At 31.8% G+C, this 24,635-nt stretch overlaps 1 protein-coding gene across 1 annotated transcript in view; it reads right to left on the bottom strand.

Annotated features, from left to right (window-relative positions):
- Positions 1-24,635, bottom strand: part of bru3 (CUGBP Elav-like family member bruno 3) — a 220,584-nt gene that overhangs the window by 122,006 nt on the left and 73,943 nt on the right. The gene's annotated exons all lie outside the window — the stretch shown is intronic.

The following is a 24,635-nucleotide window of genomic DNA, read 5'->3' as shown; positions in this document are numbered from 1 at the left end:
ATTACGCCTCTGTTCATGTAATGAGCCGTATAGGCGTATATTATTAGGAGAAACGTTTATCTTGTACAAGAAGGGTCTGCGCGTATTAAATATACGGCATAATGCTATGATATCATTCGGGATAATATTACATAAGATATTTGCATATACGTATTCTAATGAAAATAGACTCCCCACAAGGGATGTTCTTTGATGGTAAATTTGTTCGACGCCATATCAAAATCCTTAGTAACACACGCTTACTTTAAATTTAGCTGCCAACATTGATTGCGGATTTTGAATAATAAATTTAAGAGCGAAAAAAAGATTTTCTACCGAAAATATAATTATTGTCACCAGCGCAAAGACCACAAATCAAATTTCAAAAACTTATTAAATCTTCAATTCATAATGTATAAAACCAACTTGAAGAAATCATTATAACGTATCAAAAAATTAAAAATAGCGATTACTTCAAAATAACTTATATAAAATTTAATTAAACTTATTTCTTAAATATTATTTTATTTTTATTCGAGATTATAAACAATATTTTTGGCAACAGATGACAAGAAATTTATTAAAATAAATAGTTTTTTTAAGGCTCAAAAGTTTTAACTGAGTTGGTAAAGAATATAAGGGAAGCTAAAAACGTCTCTACATTAAAAACAATTTGCAAAAATGATATATTTAAAAGCATATGTGTATTTTTTAATTACTTAATAATACAATGCAATACAATAACGTAATGAATTATATCGTATTTAATACTTTGATTTTTTTATTAATTGAATAAATTATTTAAGAATTACTTTAAAAGATAAAAGTTTTGATCAATATTATAAAATCTAGCACCAAATAAACACTTATTCAATAAAAAATACTGTGTTCAAAAAGTTTCTCTAAAAAAATACGGCAAAAATCTTTTTAATTTAGTAAACAGTTTCTCAGTAAAACAAAGGCGAGATTTAATAAACGCACAGAAAGAGTAAACCATGTATGGGGATGTTTGTCAGAGAAAAGGGGCGCCTTAAAACAGGAAATCCTTCAATTAGACGATGAGATTGTGTTTCCGGCGGAAGTAGATGCAGTTACCCGAGTGGCTAAAACCGCTTACTTTCCTCCAGTGTGTGTATTTTCTATTTTCTCTTCCTGCGCAAGTGTGCAGTCGCAAGGCGGCCGAGGAAGTTGAGGTACAGAAAGTTGAATTGCCGGCTTAGTAATAGACTATAACAGGAAATAGCGAGGCATTTAATGGAGATGTCAAAAGTGCACATGTAGTAATTCAAATTGCCCACACAGCTGCGTCTTACATTTTTATGAATCACTATACAACCGTTTCACAAGTTTCACAAAAACACAAACTTGCTTTTATTTTTTTTACAGTGTTTTCGTTTTTAATTATATGTGTAGGTAGTCTACTCGGTATTTTATTTTATTTGCTTCCATACGTACATTGGTATTATTTTAAATTTTCAGTATCCGGTCGGAGGAACAATACAGATATGCGTGTGAAATAAAACCAGAAACCTTGACGACTGTTTTCAACTCGAGGGCTACTCTCAGCTATCAGCTAAAAACATGAAAAAGGGAAATTGAGTGAAGATAAGTCAGCATTGTCCACATTGTAGTCCACATTGTAGTGCAGTGGTGTGCATGCTTACCATGCTTGAAGACTCGGATTCGATTTCTCGAAATGTCTTCAAAAAATATTCACTTAAAGTAGGTTTCACACTGAAAAATTTCAATGTCCCTGGACTGGCACCTGAAGCGCGAGACTGATAACTTTACCTTCATGTAATAGATATTGAAAAATAGCTCTATTTAGTGTAAAATTGTAGTGCACCATCGGATGCAGATAGGAGTATGGTTGTTTGAAAGAACCGTGACTTCTAACAAAATAATTCAAAAGCCTTTTTTATATTTTTTAAAACATGTTTTAAAACTGATGTTTAATATAAATCATTTTATAATATTTTTACAATCGTTAAAATGTTTGGTTACTCATTAACTTATAATTTTTATATTGTTGTAAGTATACACGTGAAAATAATAATTTATAGTTTATTACACTATATTATTATGTTCGCTCATTGTATTGCAATATCCTGATTGTATTTACTATGGGTTTATCCCATTTTTTCGGGAAAAATACTCTACTTATATATATATTAGTAAATAAAAAAAATGAATTAACATATCAATTCCAACTAAACGATGGGTCGTGGGTCCGATTCCCGGCACGTTTGAAGCAAAATATTTTTTTAAAAAAAAATTGTTTTTACAGTAGAATATTTCATAAACCCTGGATTGAAATTTGAAGATCATCTTACCTTTATGTAACAAAAATTATCAAAATATGTTGCGATTGGTGTACCAATGCAGTTCCCTATGTGCCATTACCTACGGAAGAGGAATGGTGATGATTATATGCTGCTCTGTACGAAATAAACAAAAATATTTATCCCCGACAATCTTTAGAAACTTTTCTGACAAATCAAATCCGTATGTAGAAATATTTCTATAGTTGCAATTAAAGCTCTTGAGAATGTTTATGTCGTTTTGGGTCTAGATTACTGTAATGGAATATACGCAAATCTCCCAAAATACCAAACTGAAAATAATCGAACCTACACAACAGTTAAAATGTTTCTTACTTTGACAAATGATCAATAATGCATGCATTCGTTTTTTTATCATAAGAAAAAAATGATAAATATGTATATCAACAATGTTACATAGTAAAATTGTTTAATCATATTTATTTTTATAAAGGTTCAAATTATTAATTTCAGAATCGAATTGAATAAAGTGGAGTACAAAAATCCGTACACCGTATCATTGACACGGTATGGCAGCGAATCAGATTGGTCACGCTGGGTGCCACATGTGGCCGAGTTACCCCGACTTTTTACATCACCGCCAGCTGTGGACATAAGCGAAGATGAGTGAATTTATTTCGCAAAATCTCTGACCGCTTTTTCGCGCGTCGAGTGCCATTGTCCGCCGCCAGAGTGCCCACTGAAGAGTGAAAACAAAACAAACGGAGTCCCGTGTGTTTGACATGTTATTTACGCCTGCGTCTGCTGCGCGGGAAAGTTTACATAACTCGACTTTAACTGTACAAGGGCACCCGTCCTCGCGAGCTTTTAAGAGCTTTAGAACCTTTATAAAGATTTTCAATAAGCGATGAGTTTTTTGTTTGTTTATCTATTCGTTCCTCCGATGCTAAAATTGTGTAATACTTCCAAGGGTGTCTAAATCGAAAACATTTCACACATTTTAATACTGTTAATCTTTTCAAGGATATTTTATTCCGAACCGTTTATTATATTAAATTTAGTGAACCGGTATAAGATATATTTTCGGACTTCACGAAAATCAACGGATAAAAGAGCTTGAGAAATGTGACAGTTCAAACATTGAGGATGTTACAGATTCTAGTTTTTCACATTTCTTTAAAATATTCTTCATTTCTGTTGAAATATTATTAATTTTCACTTTTTAGTTATTAGGTATTCCTAAAATGCAAACAAGATTTCAATAAGCTATTATTTGTGAGACAACGTTTTTTTTTTCTTAATTATTTATTTATATATTAAAAAAATCAGATATTTAAAGTTACAAACCTGTATTCTTCTTAAGCACTAAGAATAATTCAAACAAGCGAAACAGTGCGGTGAGTATACTTGCGGTAAATATACATAATACTTGTAAGGATCTATCGGTTTCTAAACTAAGGAACCTATTTTTAGCGACAAATAAAATACATGAACGTATTATTAGCAATAGACATGAATTAAAAAAATAAATTAAGTAAGAAATAAATTTATAATGTTTATATATAATAAATAAGTATGAATATAATATTGTATCGAAGTATGTATATTATATATGAAAATGTACATAATATAACTAATCTTTCTTCACAGTCTCACTCCTGGGGATTAGTTTGCAGCAAAGTCCTGCATCTCGACCCCCATTGTTCTTTATTCTCAGTGGCCTTCTTTAGCTCAACACATGAGACGTGGTTCAAATTTTCGTACACTTGCTCCAAATACTCACGTCGGGGGCGCCCTCTGTGATTTGTCCCCTCAGTCATTCCATGGCGCATAATGTGGCCGATCCATTGGTGCCGCATTTCTGAGATGATTTTGGTTAGGTGCCTCTCTTCTTCGAATTTGCTGAGAAATGTCATAAATGATGTAGTATCTCCAGGAAATCTCTAATATTCTTCTGTAGTACTACATCTCAAAAGCCTCAAGTCTTTTTATATCTCTTTCGGTAAAGCACCATATTTTTTAACGGTACATCAATGTTTATCGATTGTTGCGCGGTATTGTCGATAATCCTGAGATTATGATGAGCATTGGTTTGTATGTTCCTGATAATTACCTAAGACAGCGTCAGCATAGATTGTTTCATACTCCGATATACAGAACCAACCTGCCGATGGTTATACCTTTTGGAAGAGCTACCGCTATGCTGAACGACATCGCTTTGGATATTGATCTGTTCCATGTATCCGAAGGGGTTTTCCGGAGCAGTATTCTCCTACTACTTTGACATGAATCTCTTTCATGTAATTTTTTTCTTTTTTTTTAATATGTACGTATTAAATGTATGTTCGTAATGTATATGTCATATTTAAATAAATGAATTGAATTGAATTGAATTGAATCAATATGCTTCATACGTATGTGTTGTCAAGTTGCTTATGGAGTTTTAGGTTACGTTGTTTGACTCGAAAATATTGGATTTTTCGTTAAACGCAAGCTTTGCTTGATGTGTGCGGCAGTCGACTTCTCTTCTTGTTTTACCATCCCAGGAATCTTGCTTCCATGGTTCACAAACTCTTTTGCGTTTTTCAGAGTCGCTTTAAACATTTTTACATTAATTTGCTGCTCATCACGGGCCACAATCATCAGTTTAGTTTTGCTTCTGTTTATTGTGATAATATATTTTATTTTATTGTTATCAAAATCATTTTTCCCTTTGTGGTATGACATATTAAACTTATTTGTTTATACATTTGTATGAACCTCTTTAATTTTTTTAATTACACTTCGACTGGTTTCGAGGTTACTACCTCATCGTCAGGAATTTAACTAACTTTTAATTACACGCGTTGCTATTTATATAATAAAATACTGTACGAAAGAGACAGAAAATTGAAAGAAAAAAAGAAAAAGAAGATAAAATAAATCATAACGGGAATAGTTTTAAAAGAGGACTCGAAGTTAAATTTAATTGATTACTTGAAGTTTTTGATTAATGGCTTTACTAATTTCTAATCGTTCTAAATTATCTAAACGAAAACCATTTTATTGACATGCAAAATTTCTACACCTATATATTTATTATTTAATACTTTCTCTGTGAATGTTAGAGCTTCAGTTTTAATCATAGCGATGACATTGGCAAACCTTCTCACATTTTTCTTTTTTCCGTGTATTTTAACACCCTCTCTACAACTAATTTTTTCCCTGATTTTATTCCCTTTCATTCCAACATTTCATTGATTTTCATTGATTTCATAACAAATATGTTCATAATATAATATAAGTATACATATAAAACATAGGTATGTTTATAATATAAACAGATTATTTAATAATTAAGTTACAATTGTCAAGAAGTTTCCTGTTTCCGTGCTTTCTATGTAAATAAATTAATTGCCAATTTTTTTTCCAAAACATTTTTTACTTTAAAGTGTGGTTTATTTAATAACTTGAATATAAAAAACGAAATGAAAGATCAATGCTTACGAATTTTAGGGTAATTTAAAAACCAATTTAATGCCAACACATGTAGGTAATATTTGGTTAGAATGGTTTTCATTACAACTGTTGATTTTCTTATCGTTACCGTCGTTCTATAAATAATCAATAGTTTGTTGATGTTTCAATATAATTAAAAAGGGAAGTTTGTTCAAATAAAGAATATATTTAAAAAATATTCAGGTTAGCGTGGAAACGTGGTGTTTGATATTAGATATACAACAGTAAATCAATAAGTGAGACTCAGAAAGCAAAGTGGAACAAAGGGACTCCCGCATGTGCTATTGTTTAGATTAAGGCACAGAAGAAGACTCTTGTCTCGCCTGAATAAGCTATATCTGGCACAGTAATGCTTTAATTGCGTGCATTAAGGGAGTATCAGCCTTATCACACCCTTCCATCTGAAGGCTGGATTTATTGTGTACGAGGCGTTAACATCAAACACCGTTTAATTGATTGCATTCGAACAACGGGTCGGCTTAATAATCCGCTTTATATCTGATCACGCACTCCATGATTCAAAAACGGGATTCAAAATTCCGTAAAATATTTTAATGGGTTAGACGAAAATTAGCATAAAACTGTTTATACAGGATGGATAACACGACGGAGATTTGTAGAACCACCATTTTCTCTTGTTAAATATTATAGGAATTCAAAAATAATATTGATAAAGATCTAATTATTATTCGTAAAAAAAGCGCGAAAATTACGTGGAAAGATATTTATTAGTTTTCACAGTCAAAAAATATTTAAGTTTATCCAATTTTGTTAGTTTTTTACGAGATACAAAAAAATATTCAGGATTGTGTAAAGTTTACCTATTTTTCCTTTTATTTAAAACACGCAATCATATAATTGACTCTTCAAGGTAGATTGACTTTGATTAAAGATAAGATATCAACGAAATTAATATTGTGACCAAATTATTGTTTTGGGTGTTTTACGAGTGAAAACAGAGTTTTTAATTATTTATTTTAAGTGATTGTTAAAAACGGGAAACAAATAAATCAAAACTGATCAAAATCGCCCGTCCTTTTTGCTACTAAAGAGAAAAGAAATCCCTTAAAAGATAAAAAGTTTAAGAGAATTTCTCCATTTATTTATTTGTTTATTTATTTACGGACTTATTTAGTCCATTTAACAATGGTAAAAGCATTACTTTGTAATATGTATAGGCGTAATGAAAATAAAATAAAACTAAAAAAATTAAAGCTAGGACAAAAAAAAAAAAAAATTTATTACCTCGAGACAAGATCTGTTCAATCTAAGTGATTGTTTAAAGCTAAAAAGACTTGCACCAAAAAAGTCCAGATCTTGTGTCTAGTTTACGTCTACTTCTTATTTTTTTTCATTCCATGATCGCTCCCTAGTTGGAGCATATGGTGTCCGCGAAGATCCTCCAGGGGTCTCTGTCGGCTGTTAGTTGCTGTGAATTTTCCCAAGTCAGGTTCGCGTCTCGTAGTTCTGACATGAACTGCAGACAAGCAGTCAGCAGTGAACGTCCATGACGTCGAGAACCTGATGCCTTGTAAAGAAGGCAAACGTGGTTAAGGCTCTCGAGAGGCATCCGCAGTACATGGCCAAGCCAACCGTATCACTTCTGCTTGATAGTTGTTACCGAAGTTTGCTGCGTCCATTCTCTTATTACTTTATTACGCACAAAGTCAAACCAAGGCACACACAAGATTCTTCTGAGACACCTATTCTCAAAATTCAGTATTTTGCTGTTTTGGGCCCAAGTGAGGTGCCTCGATTCGTATCTATAGTGGAGAATAGGTGTTATGCAGGCGATATAAAGGTGGCATTTGGTTTTCACTAAGTAAATATCCGATCTCCAGAGAGCCTTCATACTGTTGAATGGGGTGCCTGCTATACATAGCCGCACTCCCAGTTCTTTTTGAAAGCTGCCATTTACGTAACATAAACCCCCAAGTATTTGAAACTCTTGACCCTTTTGATGATTTGGTTTGACAGAGTCAGGGAATTTTGGGCATCAAGGCATGAAGTTTATGTTTATGGATTTAAGCATTATTGATTTTTAATCCTATGCATGCGGAGTACCCTTATACGCTATCAACAGTGGCCTGACTGAATTGTCAATTATACCCGTGACTGAATTGTCAATTATAACAGCATCATCGGCATACTCTAGGCCGCAGAGTTTTTGGAAGGAGGAGATGGATGTTTCTCGATCAAGTGAAATCGAACTCCTTAGGATGAAGTCCATGAGGATTATAAAAAGGAATGGTGCTAGGACGCAACCTTGACGAACTTCGGTGGTGACCTCAAACCAATATGTGAAAACATCGTTGATTTTGACTCAGCATTCGCTACTTGAGTGGAGAGCTTTGACAAGCTTGCTATTTTGTAGGCACCCGATATGATTCTAGTATTTTTCAGAGTGTAGGTCTGTGCGGACCATCAAGTTTTTTCGTAATCTACGAAGCACCATAGCCAAGGAACTGTTTAGTTCTTTGATCTCCTTGAGAATACAGCGTATATTATGGATATGATCCGCGCATGACCTACCAGGTAGGAAGCCCGCCTTGTTCTCCCTCAATAATCGTTTAATGGGTCCTCAAAATCTTTGCATTATTACAAGTTTATAAAAGGAAACAATCGGGACATTCGTGTATGCAGGGTAATTTTATTGATTGTTAAAAGTTTAAAAGTATTAATTAATTTTAAAGGCGTATTTCGGAGTCCAGATAAAACAAAGTATATGTGTATTATTAATTTTACTAGATTTTCATATAGTTTTTGTATTATTAAGAATCAAAAACAAATCAATCTGCATAGGATAAATATAACATTGTTGTTAATTATACGGTGATTATTGGTATTTGTCAATATTTGTTGAATTTAGGCAGGTAAAATTGTATCAAAACAACGAACCGGCAAAGTAATATATTCGGTTTCCCACCTGATTGAAGTGGAAAATCCCCTCACCGGTAAAGTTTCTGAGTTTTGTAGGCACAACAAAGGCGTTGCATGGAGAGCACCTGTTACGAAAATTTTGCATCGTAATTGCCGAGAATGGAAAAAATGGTTGAGCTGCGACAGGCTTAACAAGGGTCCTACTACAAAAGCCGTCACTTTCAACAGAAGGGCTATTTGTACACGTTTGAGGTGAACCAATTTTCTTGTGACGTTTGCTTCAGAAGCGGGAAAGCCGCGCTGTTGATTTTAACTACATTCGGAAAATCTATTTTTCACTAAAGATAAACATTAATATATAAAAAAGTATTTTAATAAAAGTTTTACAATTTAACCTAAGGTTAAAAATAAATAAGATGCGTTTTAATTATTTAACTGTGAATAGTGATATTTATTGAGATTCTTTCTGTTTTTTTATTTTATTGAAATAAACGGCACTAAGTGCTTTTCACATATAAGTTGCAAATATAATAAAATAATATATATACGTTAAAAGAGGTAAGTAACAACACTACAAGTAAAACTTTGCATTAAAAACAAATTGAAAGTGAAACAGTAATTAACAAATTCAGAAGCCTGAAAATATAAACGGTATAAAAATTATATAAACAGTTAAAAAATATTGATGAAAAAAATGTGTTATAGAAATATTTTGAACCCATAAAAAAAGGATGAAAAAAATTCGTATTCATAAAGCAATTAAAATAATTTTGAATAACACTAAACGATAAAAAAATAAGTGTTTATTTTATTTTATTCAGTAAATATACAGTCATACATAAAATTTCTAACATAAAAAGACCAATTAAGTTTTCATAAATTATACAAAAGTGACAAAAAAATAAGAAACACAAGTAAGAAAAGAATAATTGTTAACATTTTCATTTTTTATGGAGGTTATCATTGGTAATAAATCAAAATACCAATTCCACACCCCGAGTCATGCACGCACACACACATGAACGCACATATAAAACATACACAAACATATACATTATCAAACGTATATATTATTATCTAGAACTACTACTAAGGTTAATAGAATATACATTTAAATATGTATAATACTGATATAAAGTAATTATAAAGATAAATAATTTGTTCTTATAAATAGGATCAAGAAAAAATAAAATATAAATAAAAAAATAACAACAGATTATAAATAATTTTATTATATTATTTAGAACTTTTATGTTCTCGTATATGAAATACAGAAGAAGGGTCGCCCCGTAGGAACTAAACTTACAATGAAATAAATCACCAACAACTTGGTACTTGATAATGAATAAATGATTTCTTTATAATTTTTCTATGTATTATTGCCTAGTAAAATATCTGTTTATTTTTAATACGTATTTAAACAGCTAATAAAAAAATAACAATTTACCTTTACAATTTTCTCGAAACTCCGAAAAAAAGGGTTTTTCAAAGATATCTACAATGGTGTAGTTACACTCTGTGTAAACTTAAGCCCTGTCATAAAGACCTGTTATATCTAAACCACCCATATTTTTTTAAGTGTTCTGCATCTCTGTTGCTTATGTGAAGCTTTATGAATAAATAAAGTAATTAAATATTAATAAAAAAAGGTTTCTTATATGGTTGAATTAGTTTTGCACAATTCAGCCTTTCACCGGAATAAATCAATTAAAAAAAACTATCAAACACATCAAACACGTATCTCAAATTAATCATTATGCACTAAAGTCTAATTAAAACGCTTAATTAAAATTCCATTACTGCAACAAATCGCTAAAAGTGTTTTGATTACTTTGAGATTTTTCAAGAGCTTTATCTAACCGTTATATCTGCTTTGTTCTCCTTCATCGCTTTGTATCGACTTCCTGTTTCCCTTCCGGAAAAATAATATTGTTTGCCCCGACACTTCATCTCCTGAGAAGACTCTTCTCACCTGCTATAGAATGACCCTTCAAAGATTGTTTCAACTCAAAGTGCTTGGGGTGACGTTTAGTGATGTTTAGGGGTAGAAATGAAATATAGCTTTCGTTTTCGCTAACATTGACATTAATTGTTTACAAAACATAACATACATTCATAAATATTACGTTTTATATTTTGATAACGGAAGAAATCTATTTTGTAAATACTATTATGTATTGATTATTAAAATAATTTGTTTAAGATAAATATTATGTCCGGCTCAAAATTTCGTTACCGCTGTAATTATGTCTGTATTTTGTTAGCGTATTACTTTTGGTATTAATCCAGTCTTTTGACGGAATAATTAAGTACATTTTTTTCTATCTTATTTTAATGTTTTTTTTTGTGTAAAGTAGTTTCGTATGGTATTTTTTTAATGCATTTTTTAATAGGTAAGTTTTATCACACTACAGGTTATATAAAAACCTTATCGGCGTTGAAAGTAAATAAATAAAAAAAATATATATGTTAACATTAAAAAAGTATATCATCAATATTTTAAGCATTATCTTTGTTGTCAAACATTTAAATAAATGTGAGTAACTGTTTGGATATAACCACTTCTCTATTTTTCTGTCTCCCAATTCCAAGACATACCCGCCTCTAAGCCGGAATACTGATTACACTATCAGGCAAAGCTTACTGGCCTTCACCATTGCACAAAAATAATAAACCAACGTTTTGATAGGACGCCGCTATTAGAAGCGTACCTACTAAACATTTACGTGCACTGATTATAGTAAGAAAAATGTTTTATCTTGTAGGAGCAATATTTTAAAAAAGGGGTGGAGAGGAAGGCAGAAGAATGAATTTTCTAGGCATAGGGTAACCATTAGAATAGAACACCGTATGATGAGCTGTATTTAAAGGTAATTTGATTTCATAATTTTTTAAACCCTTTTATTGGGGCATTATTATTCAAAGCCTTCCTAATATATAAAATTTCCAAATTATTTACTTTTAATTTTAAGCTTTTATTTATTTGTATGTAAAATTCTAACTCCTGTATATTTTTAAGAGTCTTTATCGAAATTGAATAGATGATTTACAAATTCGGAGAAGTTGTTATTATGAAGACATCTTCTGTGTTCTATAACATAAAAAAATTCGTTAATTTTTTAGATGTCAAGTTTACTTATTTTAATTTGTCTGACTTATTAACAAGCTTCGATTTGTATGGTAAAATAAATAAATGTTTAAAGGAATGACCCACTAAGTCTCTGTTGTAGAGGCTTGTCAGCAGGTAGGAAAGAAAAGATATGGAAGGAGGTTATGAATAATACACCACAACACCCAGACCAATTGATAAAAAAACTTTGCTGAATTTTTCCTCGCGTCCAACCAACTGCGCCAAGTCAAGCTATTATTCTCGTTCTATTTTTTATATAGTTTAAACTATTGTTTTGTTGCTTTATTGATTAAATAGAATTACATGATTACTAGAAATAATCGATTGTGTCTATCATATGCAGTACTGTTTTACATCTATTGCGCCAATCCATTCCGTTTGGTAAAATTAGAGTGGGTGGTTATTTATTATTTTATTTTTGAATTTATTTCTTTAGTTTTTACTCGCGAGTAAAAAAGTGGCCAAAATAAATCGAGTGGAGATTAATCGGCCTCATGGTGTAAGGTTTCGTATGTTTACCTGCCTATTGATGAATGAAATATTTAAAAAAAACACCCGTTATCTCATGCTGCTGTGCTTTGTCTAAATTGTCGACTACAATATCCTAAATTGGCGGATAAGAAATTGACATCTATTCTTTAAATAAATAGAATTCATATTCGTTTGTTACAATTCGACCTTTTAAACTTGGATTGAAGTGATCCGAAACTACAGGAATATACATGCGTTCTAAATTGTTTTGTAAAGCGCTGTCTCTCTCAGTATTATATGAATTATTTTCGACCGGACTGGTGCGGCAGAGACAACGTTTTACAAAATTGGGAGACTCTTTGTGTAGAAGCGTTACCATCAACTGTCGACGCGTTAACACCAAACTTAAACGTCAAATATTTTTAGGTTATATTTGTGCACCTAAAATAGGGATTAAAATTTAATTTTATACTATTTAATTGCGCTTTTAGTAAATATAAAATCAAAAAGTTCGTTAACGCGTTGTGATTACCTGTTTACTTTGTGTTAGTTTATTTATGATTTTTGTTTTCTGTGAACTATGGTCATATTTAAACTTGAAAAGTATTTTACTTTGTTATAACTGAAGTTAAAAAAAATAAAATACAAGGGATATTTGTAAACAAATGTAAATTGAAATAAATTCAAGCCTTTTTTTTCCTAACTTCTCCTTCTCTTTTCTGATCTCTCCTCGTTTTTTCCCTCTTTATTCCCCCTTTTCGTTAGTTGGAATAATTTTTCTATAAGCCCGTTTAAAAACAAATTTGTATGTATCTACAAAAAGTTAAATAAATACATCTATTTGAAAAAGTACTGAAAAATGTAACATTGCTGAAAAAATGAAAAATTAAAGAAATAAAAGAAATACGTCACATTCAATTCGTACACAAAATACTGGCGGATAAGTGAGGAGAGGAAGAAGGAGAAAGAGCGAATAGAAAAGAATAATTTCGAAGATTGCTCAAAGGGAACAATTTACGCGGGAAGCCGTCCAGGGCCACGTATTGAAAGGGGAACAAACGAAAGGGATGAACGAAATCAAGATGCTTCTGTGGGTCTTCGAAACGCGGGAAAATAAAAAAGGAAATTCTAAACCAATTCAACCCCGTTAAAATATTGCAATTATTTTATAAAAACTTCAGATTCTTCAATGAAAGTTTACACTGAAAATAATTTCCATCTTGCTAAGCGAGGCTCAGAGAAGAATCGTGGTTTAACTCCACTAAATAAAATTTAAAGACGCTCAATTTATTTTTTGCACAAAAGAAGAAAATGCAAAATAATTGTTATAATACAATTTTAAAAAAATGCATTTACTTATTGTCTTTGACCTTACCGGGAATCGAATACAGAATACAAATGCGCGAGACACAGGGTTATTCTTCTTCTTTTTTAGCCATCTCGCCACTGCTGGATATGGGTCTTTTCTTATATTTTCCATTCTTTTCTCTTGTGTGCTTTTTTCGATCGATTTCTTCCCGCGACTGGGATCATCGTCAACCCATTCTTTTCGGGGTCACTTTACTGGTCTTTTGTTTTCTCACAGTCTCCATTTTAGAACTCTGGGTATCCAGCTCTCGTGTCCCTGTATCGCGATATGACCTGGTTGCAATTTTAATTTAGCGATACGGTCTGCTATGTTGGCGACTTTTGTTCGGCGTCTGATATTTATATTTAGTGGATTATGAATAATGTTAAATATACTGGAACTATACCGTGTAAAAAAATAAATACTAAAAAAAAAATAATGGTGGATAGGTTTCCTTGTGTAAAAATTGATTTGTTTTTTAAAAAAAACAATATTGTCAACTATTTACATTACTTTTTTTTTCATAAATACAAAATGACATGAAAACAATGTGAAAATTCGTAATAAAGATTATTTACTATCACTCAGTATATTATACTCCAAGTTAAAGTGTAATGTAGGGCATTCCAATAACAAATCTTTCATACTATTAAGCCTTGTTAAATTAATATTTTTGAAAAAAAATATTTTTGAATTTTTCAACCGTGTTATTTTGAAATCGTGTAAAACAATGCCCTAGTGTAAAAAAGTAAAGAAGTCACATTTGCTCATAATTTTTCTAATATTCAAGAAAAATAGTTTAAAATATTGTTAAAATTTTACCCACTCAACAGGTAATGCGATAATATGGTACTGAAAATTTCAGAATTTTTTGTTGACATAAGACACATTGTAACTATTTCAGTCACGAAAATGTAAACAATATTTATGTCCAACAAAAGATATATCGAAAAAAACCCCAGTGGTAAATTTTGGAGATGGACCATTATTATTCTTTGTGCCTCAAACAACCCTGAAGTAACAAAAATGTAATACTTACTTGAAACTGATTGACTAAGATCCTTATCCCATCGGACCATGAAACGAAATTTATGGTTTTATTTGTATTAAAAAATGAAACGAAACTTTGATCATATAAACCTACCGTGAATAAATAATAAATAAAAGGATTGAGCCTCGTATAATGGCTAGAATATGACTTTATAAATACTTCAGTATGATTGATCGAACCCATAAAAGTTTATTGATTTTATAAAAAGCAATAGACGAAATGGTTCCCGGACAGGCCAGCGGAATGACAAATGGCTCCAGAAAGACAAACAATGCATATATATATGGATATATCGACGGCAAAAAATAATGAAAGTTTCGATAGAACTAAGTTCGCATTTTAGAATTGAGTTCTCACTAAGAATTCTTATATGTAGGGTGTACATTTTCCAACACCTCCATTAAGAAGATTACTTTGATGTTCAGAACGTTCGTTGGTGTGATCTAGCTTGCTTTTATTCGATTAGCGACCATTCGTTAATCAAAATAATAGTAAAAAAGAAATAGGTGTTTTATCTGCAAGATTGACAAGTTTCAAAGTTAAACCATTAGTTACAATCTGCCCGTCGACACTGAGTAAGAGGACCGAGGTGTTTGCGTGTTTGTTATGGAGGGCGGTCGACAGGTAAACTGGCGTGGGTCCAAAATTCTGTTTTCCCGTCTTTGGACTTGGCGCCTCCTAAGGCATGAAAAAAGCTCACAGATCAGCTTTTATCGCGAGCTTTTATTGCTTCGAATGCGCTCAGGTCGTCTGGACGATGGTGGGGTAAAGTGTTGCGCGACTATTTACTGCAGCTTTCAGGTGGAAAGTTTGAACAACTTTTTACCGGACGTTTGTCGCTGTATGAAAAATGGTCGGCTCCGACGAAGCGATGGACTTCAGTTTTCAAAACGAGATTTTTTCCGAGAATTTTTATTTAACAGTTTGAACAGTATTTCATTGGTAGATTATATTTATTTTAGTTTGTAAAGCAGCGGGTTAAATGGTATTCTGGCTGTTTTATCGAAATAATTGATTTGTATAAGAGGCTATTGTTTGAGGGAGAGAAATAGCATATAAAGGTTTGGAAGAATACAAAGCCGGCAGGTAGGAAAGTGGGGTAAACCTACGCACACCGGCGACAGGCTGAACCGAACTGCTTTCGCCCTTAGATTTATATACCGAAAAGGTTTGTGTGAGCTTGTTTGTTCATTGAAGTTTGAAGTTTTTACTGACTTTGGAAGAGATAGCTGATGGCAGCGCGTAAACTTTAACTGCCAACGCTCAGAGGTTACAACAGAAGCTGAGCGGGCATTTTGCTTTTTCCCGTATCGTAAATTCCAAACAAACTCTCAAGACGCTGCCTTTCACCTAGCCATTAATACACAAACGTTTTCACCTTTACGGACGAACGTATTTACAACACAAGATTCACTCAGTATGAGTGGCCATCAAATAAAAAGGCCCATATCATAGGGTTTTTATTTTCCTAACTGCGTTCTGGAAGATCACGGAAAATCTGGACTTTGTCGGCAACTAAATAAAAAGAGACGTTTTCGGAATATCGTTAATTTATTTTATCTTCAATAATTATCATTTTTTTCAATAAGAATAATGTTCCCTCACTAAAATGAGAACGTGTCATATAAACCATTTCAAAAAACACAAACAAAATTCAAATATCACGGTTTATTCTATAAATACCTCTAAAGAAATCGCATTTATTATAATATAAGTATACGATATGAACATTTATTTTTATTAGTAATTAATTGTTTTATTTTTTTAAACGAAATATGGCAAGGCAAAAAAGATTTAACAAATAATATTTCCTCTATTTTAAGTTATATCAAATTGCATATCCATCTCAAAATGATGAGGCAAGTTTTCTAATAAAATAAATTCAAATGTCTTTAAACTAATGTATTTCAAATTATATTTATAATATTTAAATGAAACATTTACCATTTTAAATATTTTCAAAATAGGCTGTGTTAACATCAAAACAAATTAACAACTTACATTATTAACACAAAAAAAACATCAACGGTAAAATTATTTCACAGCAATACCGGAAAAATTTTACTTTTTATCAGATATTAATTAGGAAAAGTTTTTTGTTTGTGTATTCTGCGTTATTTTCTCTGTATTTTATATTAATTCGAATTTATCTATATTATATTATGTTTTGCTACAATTAGGTAACCGAAGGCTTCATTCACCCCTCGCAACAAATAACCCTTGTATCTCCCTTACCCACCTGTCAAGTAAACACCTCAATCTCGAACATACACATCACTTGTCCGATCAAACACGGAAGACGTTTAAAATGAAGGCAGCTTTGAAACTGGAAAACACCAAATGTAAAAAAAGCCTCAAAAAGTAATAAAAAAATCAAACTGATTTTTTGCTGCTTATGATGCCACTTTCGCAAAATTTTAAATGTTAAAAATTGCATTGACATTTAAAAATACGGAACGTATTTAAAGGTTTTTTTTATACATAACATACAAAAATATTATTTAAAAATTAAAAAACCCGCAATTTTCATAAATCGGAGGTCAATGATTTATGCATTAACTCTTAAAATAGTGTGGTAAATTATTCCTTTGCGGGCGGTGATGTGACATCGTTTTACCACTAGTAAAAGACGGAATATTCTAAGGTTCAGAAAAAAAAAACATGAAAAAATACTGCTTAATAATTCCCTTTCCATAACTTATGCAAAAAACATTTAATTTAGCCCCGTTATAGCAAAATAATAAAAAAATGAACAAATAAATTAAATTACGCGCGTGCGTCCTCCATCACTGTCATCAACCAACTAAATCTGTTTTACACAACACTCGCCACAGAAAACCGTATCTGTCTTCATTGTTATGAGTTCTATCTTCGTGCTCTCTTTTATACAGATGTGTTGCTGAATTAGCGGACATTCATTCTTCGCGTAGTAAGGATAAATATTTTTTGTATTGACATAGTTATAGAAATTTTACTTTCCATATCCGGTGTGAAAATGTTTATTTGAAGATTACAAAGAACACGACCTCATCATTAAAAAAAATAAGAGAGATATATCAAGTATTGTGTCTTATGTCTACTAGTGTGACATCACAGCCACACAAGAGTTAAAAGATCTTTCAACAGTTTTTTGTTAAATTTTAAAACAAAGTTTTAATAAATATTTGTTGAACCGACATTTGATCGAAAGTACTGAAGATAGTTTTTGCATTTTAACGTTACAAATAAATGATTTTCTATGGAAAGATGTAATTTACGATCAAGATAACTCTGCAATTGATACCCGTGCTCCATTAGGGGCGAATGCGGGAGGGTGGAAGAATAATGATATAATCCAAGCATTAAGTGGATGAAATTCCTAATATAGTGACCAAACAGGTACCTAATTTACTCAAACCTAGGTGGTATTATGTACTTTGGTAGAATGAGTCGAGGCCCTTGATCACAATTATGTGATAAGCGATTTACCGATGTTCGTCGATATAAAATCAAGTTTTTTATCCCATTGTTCCTCAATCATTGCGTAACTAATTAAAACTTTTATGCACATTTAGCTTGATTCTTCCAAACTGCAACATCTAATAAATATTCACATAATTTGAGCGGCAATGTTGCCAGATTGCGAAAAATATAACCATAACACAAATGGTCTAAACTCTTAAATTTTATTCTACGCGGGGAAACATTGATTGACACAAGAGAGTAGATAAGCAAAAGGTTATTAAATAAGAGTTGTTGAATTAATGAACTTTAAACTTAAAAAAATAAACAAATTTTATTTTACAAAAATGATTAATTTTTTGTCATATTAAATGATAACTGATGTTTGAAAAATACTGTTAATCAAATGTCCACCATGGGGCTGTATAATCCGAGAGGTCCAATTTGCGTTAGTTTTCTCATTAGATGACCAAAAAATTAGATAAAATTCCATTGAATTAATTAAAACCAATGTTCTTATTAATAAAAAGTAGCGTAAATGAAATGTTCGAGTAATGCATTTGCTACTTAGACATGCATATGCTACTTACACATAAAATGAGATCCCATCTTGTTTCCTTTTTATCCCAGCAGCATTTCTACATCTTAAAACGACACAACACGGCATTGCTGAATTCAAATTGAGAGTTATGTACTGAGCGACGTCTGCAAAGAAACTTATGGGTCAAAACGTAAATCAAATCGTTTAAGAGTAGTTTAGATGCGATCAATTGTATGATCTTGCCTTAATATAACAAAAAATCGAGAAATGCTACGGTTAGTGGACCATTGCACCATCAAATGCGTATAAGGAAAAAGTGCTGAAATAAATCAATTCATAATATTTTAATAAAACTTTTTGTTTTTTTTGTCGATAACATACAACCAATCATGGTTTTGACAAAAACCCGTACAAATTCAATTTTTCGCATTGAATATTCGATTTAACTTTATCGACGAATATCGATAAATTCATTACCGTCCCATTGTCGTCGTGCCAGTGGTGAAGGGGGGGGGGGGTGAATCCATTTGGACTTTAATTAAATATGTGGACGCGCGAAATACACCCCTTCGGCGTTGAGTGGATGAAAATAAAAGCAGCGGTGGCCCTTGTAAACTTGTGTGAACCTTTGTTATATACAGTGACGTCGTGTGACTAGTTTTTTCATAACAAAAACTGGAATGCTTACATTCAACTATTTTTAATAAATGTATTTCCTTTAGGTAAGCGTTTACGTTTGATGCCCTGACTATTTAGGCATTTATGATTAGAAGTCAAAAAAGGACGTCAGCAAAATACAAAATCATATTTTAAAAAATAATGTTGGAAGATTTTTTTATTTAAAAAAAAAAAATATTTAACTTTTTGTACGTAATGTTATTTGAAAATTGGCGGGCTTATTGCCAAATGGCAATTTTATTCAACCAACTAATAAAATAAAAGTTAATTTTTGAATTTCAAGTTAAATAACATATTCAATAGAAAATAAAGATTAAAAAGCTAAAGATATAAAAAAATAGAAAAAAACGTATTTGTTTATAAATTACCGTAAATCAAAACAATTACTCTACAGGAAAAAGGAAAAAAGAGGAAAAAGAAAAGGAGGAGTGATTAAGGAAGAGAAAAGAGATGTTTCTTCAGACGTTATTTAAACAGAGGTAATGTAGTAACATCTTTGATGGTGGATGGGAGATCATTCCACAGTCAAGCCGCATGGACACTATATGAGTTAGAGAAGAAAAAGGAATTGTGGATGGGTATTAAGAGAGTGCCTTGAGTATTAGAATGAAAAGGTAAACCATGAACTGATAAGCGTTGAAAAATTCACGCAGGTATATAGGAGCATTAGGACTATGAATTACATTGAACAGAAGTGAGAGGGAGTGATAGTCTCTCCGTTGTCTAATTTTGAGCCATTTCAGTTGCCTACGATAATCAGAAATGTGGTCATATTTCCTAAGACCAAAAATGTACCTTATGCATGTATTCTGAAGTCGTTAAAGTTTATCGAGTTGCTCACAGCTTAAATCAGTCATGGAAACATCAGCGTAATCTAGAATGGTTAGTAGTAATACTTGTACAAGGTGCTTGGCGGCCTCCGTGGTGTAGTGGTCAAGACGTTTGACTCACACACGAAAGGTTCCGGGTTCGATTCCCGGTGAGAAAACAAAAATCAAAATGTGATTTTTCTCAAGCCTAGGTGTTTTGTGATGTAATTTACCACTATTATTGGGCCTCCTGGCCTGTTGTGGTGCAAAAAAATAAACAAATAAATAAACAAGGGTGCATTTCTTATTAATGGGTAAGAATTTTTACAACCTTCTTAGTGAGTGTATAGCCAGCATAGATGTTCATCTATTTGTACTCCTAGATTTATTACGGTTTTCCTGTATTGAATATTGGTTCCATTGACATTAAAAGGATTAAGTGAAGATACGATGTAATGTTTAAGATTCATAAATTTTTTTAATTGAATATTTTTGATGAAATATGATTTTTCATCATCATCCATGCCCGTTACATAATGAAAAGTAGATGCAAAAAATTCAAAGTAAATTTACTGATAAAATAAGAAAGCGGGTGCAATATAAAAAAATCGCCTCAAAATTCATATCAAATAGCATTACTTGAATTATATATTATGTACAATTGCTGAATTTAGTTTTTTTTTTTTTTTTGATGGATGTAAATTCGGAACCGAGCTGGCTGCTGGCAAGCTGGCTGGACCCTGTGATCTTTCGTGAGATGAACGCAGGGACAGTGCACCAGGCCACGGCCTCACTCCGCGCGATGTTCGCTCACCGAGCGTAGGTACTAGCGTTGTCGAAAGAGAGGTCACGGTCAGAACATCATTGCTTAGGCCGTGGGATAACCCCATCTAGAGCCTGGCTTACACAGCGGTCTGCAAGCAGGAGGAACCTTCGGTCAGGCTATAGACGTGATTAGCCACGACTGCAGGGCTGAGTGCTCAGTAATCTGAAGATTGCTACAGGTGCGCCCGGCATCGTCATTTCCATCTCGCTCCGCCGACGGCCAGATTCAAACTTTCGCGCTTCTGAATCCGGCCGACTGATTTTTCCAAGAACGACTACAAACGCCCCGAGGCGAGGGCCCAATTTCACCGTGAAAACCAATCCGCCAATCTTTATGGATTTGAGTTCTTTACTCGATTTTATACAAAAAACATGTAAAGGTAGAAAAAATATTTTCAATACAATTACGTAAATAGCCCGATTTCCCGCGCTCTTGTTTCGCGCTGGATAAAATTTTAAAAAAATCTAATTCAAAATTAAACAAATTAAACTAATAGTAGCAGAGTGCGTCGGATTATCAAATATCAAAATGAAATTCAAATCATACATATAAAATAACAAAAAAATAAATTATAAAATTTAAAATTACTCATTTAAATCCAGGACCTCGACTCACATGTTTTATACGTTTATGATTCATATAATTAATTGTAGTGCTTTCACACTTATAGATTACGCAGACAAGGTATAGGTCTAAGCTTATAACCAAGTTACAAAAGCAATTGGATTCTAGATGGACTACATCCTCTTATAAATTTTCTTATAAAAACTAACATAAAATTGTTTTAAAAATGTAATATTAAGTGGTGTCCGACACAGGCTGGTTTGAGTGGCCACTTAACGCACTGTCTGACAGCCCAATAAACGCCTTCACTTGAAACAAACTACACAAATTTTTAATAAAATGTTTAACAAACCTCTTGTAATATGTTAACATTTATACCTTCTAAAGGGGTTAAATTTGACCTCAAAATATTTTCGAAAACCATATCTTAAAAAAAAAACTAAAGAAATGCCTAATTACGGTGATTAATATGAAACCAGATTAAGAATAGACTACAATTACAGAGATATTACCAAGAATCAGATCCAAAACCATCGAGTATAAGCAATGGGTTAAGACATTATGTATAGTGATATCTTCATCGATTATGAATACGTTGAAATTTCTTAGTTCATAATTGTTCAATTATCATGCAATATTTTTATAGTTTTATATATGTCTTTAAAAGGTAAATGAAAAACTAAATTTAAGCCCTAAAGTTTATTTGTACGAAAATGTATATTAATATTTTATGATGATAGTTTGCGTAAGACAGTAAATTATAATGTCAGTATTATGTGTTTGTTGTTGACGCCGAAGACGCAAAGTCCTACGAAAGTTAGGTATATCAATCTTTCCGGGGAAGTGAGAGGATTTGCAGTCTACGTATGACGAAATGTTTGCATGGACCCTTGATGTATGCGTACGAGGAAACTTCGAGGCCGTAAATTGGACTTTGGAGGAGATACATACAAGCACTCACCGCGTGTAAACTTAATAAAGGTCAAACAAAATTTATAGCGCAGTCCAAAGTTGTTTCAGAGTCCCCCTCGGCCATAAGTTAAGTCTCTCTCCCCTCAAAGTGTACGCGATAAGACGATGGTACTATGTAAATAAAATCACTGAAAACCGACAGGGCGGGCTTAATGGTTTGCGATGGTAGGAGATAGATGGTAGCTTTGCCGGCAATAAGGTTTGTTTCTTAGCTTTCTGTATCTTTTAATCATTTGATATTTTTCAAAACAGCTGGTCCGGATAAGCATTCTCTTACTTTTTCCTTTATAATTGTGATCATGAATTGAGTTTCCTTTAATTTGTCATTGTTTGTAGGCCTATTTCCGATTGAGGAGTAGACTTGAATACAACTCTTCGGTTTGGTCACCCTATTGTGAAATTCACTATCTTGCTATCGAAAGTACACAAAATAAATTCTTGCGCTGTTATAAATAAATTATGAATTATAAATTTAAAATACGTATAGAATCCTTAAATTATGACTTCCTTAGAAGTAAAAGGAGATTTCTTGAATTATCAGACCGTAGAGTTATAGCTGATTTGTTATTCTTCAACAATGTTTGATTATGTCCAAATGCTTGCAGACTGGCTGGATTTCCTCCCTAGGGAGTTGTTCATATTTAAATTTATTCTGTTGAAATAAATTTAGATTTGTTATTCTTATTTAAAATAATGAAATCAATAAGTGACAGCTCTGCTCTGCTTGAGCTAATTCAAATTCGACTACCTGGTAGGTGCACTAGAAGTAAAAAATATTGTTTTTTAACAATTCACGGACTAACTTCGAAATGCACTTACAAATCAGTTTGAACAAATATTTTATATTTTCAATCTAAATTCTGTTAATGAATTAAAATGTTATCTCACTCGTTATTTTTTAGAAAAGTTATTGATTTATTTTTAAATTTATTATTAAATTTAACCTTGTTTCTTTAGACACGTATATTTTTTTTTGTTGATTTAATCGTGTTGTACGTCATATAAATTGTACATTGCTGGATTTATTGCCAAATGGCTTATTCTTCCAACAAACTGATAAAATAAAGGTGTTATTTAGATAATTTAAGTTTTCGAATTGCTCTAAAAAACTTATTAAGTATAAATGTTGCATTATTTTTCTTTTTTATTATTATCTAGTTTATTACAAATTAAATTTTATGTTTAATTATTCTTAACTTTATATGGTTATATTTATATTTAGAACATACAATTTTTGTTGTTTTTTATTTACAGATGTTATGTTTCTTTTGAATTTTTCGTTGTTTTTTTACATTTCATTTTAACTTAATTGTTTAGTTTTAACTATACTATTATATTTTATATTACCCATTACACCAAGAATTGTTCAGTGCTGTGATTATTTCTGTAAGACATTTTTTTCGTATTAGGTTCTTTAAACTGTTGATGTATAAATAAATAAATAATTGTTTTCATTTGGAAAATATGAAATAACTAAATTTCTGAAAATAAGTCAAATGTCCAGAAAGTCGCGTATGTCTTCCAATGACAATATAATTTTTACAATCAATGAATGTGTAACATTTTTTTAATGAAATATTATAAAAAATCGAAAGTATGCGAAAAAAGTTTAAAAACACCATAGGAGGTAACACGATGTTACATCACCGCGTGTAAAGACATTTTGTAGCTCAACATTTTTAAAGTTAAAACTCAAAGTCGCACTAGTATCCTTTTTGGAACAGTTTTTATCCAAATGAGGCTGTGAGGTCTGCACTGTGCAATGTAGATACAAATACATTTTATGGATTATAACAGATTGACGATGTTAAAACTAAACATATTAAGTTTATGCAGCATAACACGAAAAGACGTGAACGCCATGAAAATGCTTGACCTGGATTATTTTAGTAGGGTCGTGTGCTCTTTACTAGTAAAGGGGATGATCTTAACAAACACTATATGCATTTCGGAATTAATTAATACTTTGTAACCCGAGATAATTTAGAATATTAAGACATTGAAATAACGAAAAAACAATAATTGAGTTATCGGTTTAAAATACCAGAATTACACTTTGGCTGTCATGTTGTTTTATTTTCATAAATTTTAATGAATTTCATTTGTTGTCAAAGATTTTGAAGTATTACCTTGTTTAATTTTTATTTGGTGTGACATTTTTGGAC

Source organism: Micrasema longulum, unplaced genomic scaffold (assembly GCF_059751315.1).
Source record: "Micrasema longulum isolate JH-2025_06_02 unplaced genomic scaffold, ASM5975131v1 h1tg000198l, whole genome shotgun sequence".
NCBI lineage: Eukaryota > Metazoa > Arthropoda > Insecta > Trichoptera > Brachycentridae > Micrasema > Micrasema longulum.
Note: the sequence above shows the minus strand (reverse complement) of the source record. Positions and strands in the feature narration are given on the sequence as shown.